Raw genomic sequence first — 7,480 nt, 5'->3', positions numbered from 1 at the left:
GTGTGTGTATCTCCCTTTCTCTCATATATATATGTATATATATATATATTACATATAGCCTCTTCCTGTATCTGTGTGTGTGTGTGCGTGTGTGTATCTCCCTTTTTCTCATATATATATATATATATATATATATATACATATATATATTACATATAGCCTCTTCCTGTATCTGTGTGTGTGTGCATGTATCTCCCTTTCTCTCATATATATATATATGAAATATACATATATATATGAAATATACATATATATTGAGAGATACACACACATACCTATATATATTTATCCATGATCATCATCATCACCATCATCAATCTCTGACAGGTAAACTGGCTCGTATAGACCTAACTTATTATTTTGAAGGGCTGTCCATTATTCCACTTGTGAATGCACCATGGTTTATTTAACCAGCCCTCTCTGGATGACATCTAGGTTGTTTCCCGCCTCTGGCCAGTACAAACAATGGGTGTTGAACAACCTGTCTTTTGCACATAAACGTGAGCATATCTATGAGCTTATTTGCTGGAAATGTAGCTCTCGGATCAAAGGGCATGGGTATCTTACATTCTGGTTTGATTGTCAAGTTGCCTTTCGGGGGGCATGCCATTTTACTCTCCAAGCTATGGTGCCATGGGTCTGTGAGTCCCCACAGCCTCAGGACATTGGCCAACTTTTTGATCTGTGCCACCTGACAGTCATCGGCACCCCATATAGGTAAATGCTCCTCATGAGTATTATTGGTGAAGAAACCCAGGGCCAGGGAGGAAAGGCACTTGCCTACCCTCACCCCTATCCAGGCTCCTGCACTCAATGCCAAGAGCGGGTTGGTCCGGGTTGGTACCGATGCCATCAGCCCTGCCAGGAAGTAGGGAGTGACCCGTGAGCACTGGCGTTCTGTGAAGTCTGCTTTGCAGGCTCTTTATCATCCCGGTTTTTCTTGAGGGAAATTTCTCAGGAACACTCAGGAACAAGAGGGTGAGAAGTCCTAGTGCTCTGGGGAGGCTCCAGTACAGCTCATTCTCTATCCCTGGACAGAAACAGCCTTCTGAAATACAGATCTTGTCGTCTCGTTCTTCTCTTTAAAACTTTCTGCGACCCCACATTTCTCAGTTCCTGTAGCACCGGGGGAAGTGATTAGCAATGTGCATTTGTGTCCTCCCCCCCCCCCCCGCAGATTTGCTGAATCAGACACTCTGGGGTGGGGGGGCGGCTCAGGATTTGGGCTTCAATAGGCCCTCTGGTGATGCTGATGGGTGTGCTCAAGTTTGGGCCCCACCGACTTCCAGAATGAAGTGGCCCTTCTTCACCGGAGGCCCCCAACCCATCTCTCGTTTTTCCTTCACGCAACTTCGAAACACACCTAGCTACTGGCTCCTCGAACCTCCCTGCACTTTCTCCCCTCTGTGCCTGGGGCAGAGCCCTCCAGTTGTCCCCTGGTCTCTATAGAACAATGGGAGGTGGCGTTTTGAAACCGCATTTCCCAGCCTCCCTTGCAACTGTGCTCTGGCCCAGGGGGAGGTGAGCAGAGGTGAAGCGGGAGGTGAGCGACTTCCTACGCGTGCCCTCCTTAGGAAAGAACTTGTCTTCCCTTCCGCTTCTCCTTGGAAATCCACTGGCTGGAGTTCCTGGCCCCCTGATGCTGTGGGGGTCACCATCGGGGCCCTGGACCATCTTAAGCCCCGACTGTGACAAAAGAAAGGAAGAGACTTCCATTTTATTTAGCCCACTGTTCCTTGAGGTCTGTGTCAACACAACTTCCCTAACACACCACCTTTAGGTGTGCTGACCCTTCCTCTGCCTGGCAACAGCCCTCACCTTCCTTTTAAGGCGAAAGCAAATGTACCTCCTGTCCCTGATCCTAGGAAAGAGGATTTCTGTCTCCGCTTCAGAGCCCTGTTGCCTCCTCACATGGAGCCAAGCTATCTCCCCACCAGAACGGGACTTCCTGCTGGGGGTGGGGCATGAGCCTGGTCATGGCGGAAGAGCCCACAGGCCCGGCTCAGTGTCTGACACGGAGTGGATTCTAACGAAGCTTTCTCAGTGGCGACTCGAAGTCCGCTTCTGCGTCTTTCTAGGCTCCCTGCTCTGTGCTCTGGTGAATTCTTGGGATGAGAAATGAGAACCAACTTGTAACCTGGAGCGGTGGTTACAACGGGTGGCTGTGGACCAAGTGGACAGACCGGTCACCAGTGGGTGCTCCGGGGATGACCTAGGGACTGAGGGGTAGGAGGATAATAGAGCGGGAGAAGAGAATTCGTTATGTCTCGGCACAACCCACAAAGCCCCCATCTCCCCAGGTTTACTCGGGGCGGTGTGGCAAGGCTTCAAGGTCAAGACTTGCGAGAAGTTGTGACACAGCGAGACCTTTTTCCAAAGGCCACTCAGTCCTTGCAAACCCATGTTTCGTGCCCCAGGAGGCTCCTGGTTTCTCAGAACAATGTTCGTTCTTTGGGACCGAGCTCTGCCAGAACGGTCTGACCTTTATTCTGACTCAGAACTGAAAAGTCTAAAGCACATATTGTCAAGCAGATTGGTGATCTCGCTCATTCTCTCTCGCTCTCTCTCTCTCTCTCTCCAAGGGCTGACAAGCTGTTAATATTCCAGTGGTTCATCAAATATTTATTGGGTATCATCTTTTGCCAGGCACGGTATAAGGTGCTTGGAATACAAAGGCGACAGAGATAGTCTCCCTGCCCACACTCACTAAGCACCGGTGTGGATGTGGCAAAGAATGATCGCGATAATACAAGAATTTCCAAAGTGTGGCGCCAGGATACCTGGGGGGGCCCCTGAGACCCTTTAAGGGGGTCCATGAGGCCCAAAACTATTTTCATCATAACACTAAGATGCCGTATGTCCTTTTTCACTTGCAATTTTTCACGTGGGTAAGGTGGACTTTTCCAAGGGCTGCATGAAGTGTGTTATCACAACATATTTTAATGCAGAAGCAGACAGGAGAATCAGTTGTCTGTGAAGCAGACATTAAAGAGAACTTGTAAATTTGCAAAACAAGGTCACTCTTCTCGCTATGTTTCGAAAACTATGCTTGTGTTTCGTGAAAAGTGGTTTGTCTACATTAACATGAGATGGGCTTATTATTGTTTTGAAGATAAGTTAGGGGAGCCTGGGTGGCTCAGCCGGTTAAGCGTCTGACTTTGGCTCAGGTCATGATCTCGTGGTTCGTGGGTTTGAGCCCCGCGTCGGGCTCTTTGCTGATCGCTCAGAGCCTGGAGCCCGCTTCTGATTCTGCGTCTCCCTCGCTGTCTGCCCCTCCCCCGCTCGTGCTCTGTTTCTCTCTCGAAAATAAATAAACATTAAAAAATAAAAAAAAAAAAACAAGAAAAATCTCCATTTTAGTGTCTAATATAATAAATGCCAGTTAACATGGCTCACATCAACAAAATCCCTTTGCGGACCATATATGTTTTTAAACTTTCACTTTGAGACCGTGGGAGGTTCACGTGGGGTTGTGAGAAAGTACAGAGAGAGCCTGGGTGCTCTTCACCCAGTTTCTCCCAATGGTTAACATCCTGTGTAAGATCGGCAGTGATACAATCCAGCTTCCTGATCCGGATTGCATCAGTTTTACGAGCGTGTGCGCTTAAATCGACGCCACTTTATCCCATGCAGAGATTTGTGTGACCCAAACCACAGTCAAGATGTAGAACAATTCCGTCACAGGCGTCTCCCCTACTACCTACTTGGACCCACAGCCCCCTCCTTCCCCCTCCCCTCCCTGACCCCTGTCTCCCTCTCTGTAATCTTGTTATTTCAATGATGTTCTGTAAGTGGAATATATATTGTGTAACCTTTTGAGATTGGCGTTTTCGCTCAGCATAAGTCCCTTGAGATCCAGCTGAGGGGTTGTGAATATCAATGGTGCCCCCTTGTATTATGGCTGAGTGCTCGATGCCGTGGATACATGATGGTTTTGCCTCGTTCCCCTTCTGGAAGGACATTTGGATGGTTTCTGACTTCTGGCTGTTGCAGATAAAGTTGCCATGAACATTCATGTACAGGTTTCGAGTGAACAGAAGCTTTTACTTCTCTGGGGTAAATGCCCCCCAATACAATTGCTGGGTAGTTTCGTTTTGTACGAAGTCACCATACTTTTTTTTTTTTTTTTTTTGCTGAGTGGCTGTACCGTTTGACATTCCTACCAGCAATTTATGAGGGATCTGGTTTCTCCCCATCTCCACCAGCATTTGGTGTTATCACTGTGCTTTATCTTGGCCATTATGATAGTTGCGTAGTGATAATCTCATTGCGGTCTGAATTGGCATTTCCTGATGGCTAATGATGTTGAAAATATTTTTATGTGCTTACTTGCCATCTGTATATCCTTTTCAGTGCAGTGTCTGTTCATGTTTGCTGCCCATTTTCTGATCAGATTGTTTGTGCTCACTCTTGAGTGCGGAGAGTTCTTTATGTACGTGGTTTGCACGGATTTTCTCCCCGTGCTTTTGTCCTCTTTATAGGGCCTTTCACGGAGCAGAAGGTTTTCATTTTGCATGGTCCGATGTGTTATTATTATCATTTTGATGACTCATGCTTTTTCTAAGAACTTTTCACCCAGCCCTAGGTCACAAAGATTTTTGTAAGTTTTTTTTTTTCCGAAAAGGTGTGTTTTTTTCCCTAAAAGTGTTACATTTTACATCTAATCCTTTTCTGATGAAAAATTTTTGTGCAAACTGTGGGGTTTAGTTCGAGATTCATTTGCCTCTGAATCAATAAATTCTAAGGGATCCTGGGACCAAAGATTTCAGAACTTCGATAATAAGGCATAGGAGGTACTCAAAATAGGTACGTGCGAAATGCTACAGGAAGGTTAACTTTGAGCAAGGCAGTTAGTCTTTTTTTTTCTTTTTTTTTTTTCTTGTAGTGATTATGTTTATTTTTGAGAGAGAGAGAGAGGGAATGAAAGTGTGAGCAGGAGGGGGGTAGTACAGAGAGAGAGGCAGGTAGAGAGAGAGGAGAGGACCAAAGCTGGGTCCACACTAACAGCAGAGAGCCGGATGCCGGGCTCGAACTCACGAACCACGACATCATGTCCTGAGCCGAAGTTGGATGCTTAGCCCACTGAGCCACCCAGGTGCCCCAGCGAGGCAGTTCTTAAAGACTTCCCAGAGGAGGGGAAATTTGGTTCTGCTTTGGAGGGTGAATAGGATTTTACCAAGCAGAGGAGAAACCTTGTTTTCATCTCTGTCTTCCATAGCCAGCAATATTCTCAGTGTTGAGGAAAACAAAGAGAAGGGCGAATGGAGTCAGGCAGACCTTGGTTGAAATCCTTCTTAGTCAGCTAAGTTACTTACTTTTCCTAAGCCTCAGTTTTCTTATCTGTAAAATGGGGTGAATAATCCTTTCTTTTCAAGGAAACTGTAAGGATTAAATAAGTATGGAAACTGGATGGGGTGCCTGGGTGGCTCAGTCGGTTGAGCGTCCGACTTCGGCTCAGGTCACAATCTCGCAGTCTGTGAGTTCGAGCCCCGCGTCCGGCTCTGGGCTGATGGCTCAGAGCCTGGAGCCTGCTTCCCATTCTGTGTCTCCCTCTCTCTCTGCCCCTCCCCTGTTCATGCTCTGTCTCTCTCTGTCTCAAAAATAAATAAAAAAAAACGTTAAAAAAAATTTAAAAAAAGTATGGAAACTGGAAAGCACGGTATGTGACACATGGGAGGCACTCAGTGAATTACTTTCTCTCCCTAGTTCATGATTTCCTTTACATTTTATCCGTGTTACGAAGTTAGACCCTTCCTTTGATGTTCAGCCTATACTTGATTTCTCTTTTATTCTTTAATTCCCTTTTTACTTATTATTATTGTTAGTTTTTGAGAGGGAGCGTGAGCACAAGTGGGGGAAGATGCAGAGAGAGAGGGAGAGAGAATCTTAAACAGACTCCATGCCTGACACAGAGCCCCACACGGGACTGGAACCCCCGAGCCGTGAGATCATGGCCTGAGCCGAAATCAAGAGTCAGGCACTTAACCGACTGAGCCACCCAGGCGCCCCAGCCTGTACTTACTTTCATTCTTTCCTGCCCCCCCCCCCATATTGCTGAAGTGAGTGGTTCTCGAACTTTATGTGTCAGCTGTCACAAAGCTGATAGGCAATATTTAGTCATGGAGGGCCTCAAAACACACATTGCAGAACTTCTGAGTCAGTAGTTCTGGGGTAGGACCTGGGAATGTGCATTTCTGGCAAGCTTCCAGGTAACGCCAGGGCTGCTGGCCTGGGGACCACACTTTGAGGACCACTGCCGTGGGTATTCCCAGTAACTGTCTCCATCGATTGTGTAGACGGAATCAAAATATCCACGTGCAGCAGGTAAATAGGGTTTCAAGGCGATGGCTTGTTGTGTTTGGTTTTCAGAATCCATAGAAAACTCAGCGGGGAGACTTCGGGTTTGAAGATGGCTCAGTTTTGTTTTGCTTTCCGTGGCAGTGAAAACCACATGACAGTGCGTGCACCGTCTGTTTACCATTTGCGAGTGTGCAGGTCAGTAGCGTTAAGTATATTCAAGGGTGGCCGGGTTTTCTTTCTCTCTTGTTCTCCGCTCATCAGCTCCACTTCAGACGATAAGAAGAATAAGCAAACACCCTCTACATCTTTGATGAGATCAGGAGACACCTCTAAGCGTGAAACACAATAGGAAGACAGTAACCGGGCTGGCGGAGGGCAAAAGATTTGGCAGAGTGGAGGAGGGTCAACCATCCTGCCGAAGGAGGAACACATGTAAAGGAACAGCCGATTCACCCCGGAATCCTGGAAGGCTCTAGAATTGCCAGAGAAGCAAGTCCTGCAGGAAGCGGAGGGAAATCGGGTTGCCAAAAACGAAGAGGACGGACTGAAATTCTTTGTCGTGGGGCACTTGGAACCCATGTCGTCAGGTGCTTCTCTCCTCGGAGGATACCAGGGGTTTAGTCTCTGGAGGACTGTAACCAGAGAGGTTCCAGATTTCGGGACCACAGTCCCAGCATATGGGAAGAGAGGGGGGTGCTGAATTTAGACACAGGGGTTGCCTAAAAAAGGGCTTCAGAATATTTGCGTTGAGGCTCATTAAGCAACACCCCCTGCGGCTCCCTTGCCCCAAGCAGTGGCTTGGAGCTTCCTTTTATGAAGAAATCCAACTGCCCCAAAGAAAAGACCTGCAATCATGACATTTGGGCCTCCTCGCCAAGTCTGGCTGGGCACTCGTTTGCCCTACAGCGAAACACATCAGTTGTCAAACCGCCTCCAAGCTCGGGAAGCTTTCATTCGGCTTTTCCTTGCCTCCCTTTGAAATAAAGATTATGAGTCACTAAGTGTCCGCTGGACGACAGAGAGGAAAGAAAACAATGTTGCAGAGGCAGGGAATTGCTGGCCTTCTCTGGGGCTGTTTGGGTAACTGCTACAGACCGGGGTTGACCTAAGGAACGGATCCTGAACCTGGGATCCCTGCTGCCGCTGGGTGCCAGTTTCTGCGTCCGTGTATATTTGAGCT

This window comes from Herpailurus yagouaroundi, unplaced genomic scaffold (genome assembly GCF_014898765.1).
Source record: "Herpailurus yagouaroundi ecotype Mexico unplaced genomic scaffold, PumYag 196, whole genome shotgun sequence".
NCBI classification, from domain to species: domain Eukaryota; kingdom Metazoa; phylum Chordata; class Mammalia; order Carnivora; family Felidae; genus Herpailurus; species Herpailurus yagouaroundi.
The sequence above is the reverse complement of the archived record's forward strand: the minus strand, read 5'-3'. Positions refer to the sequence as shown.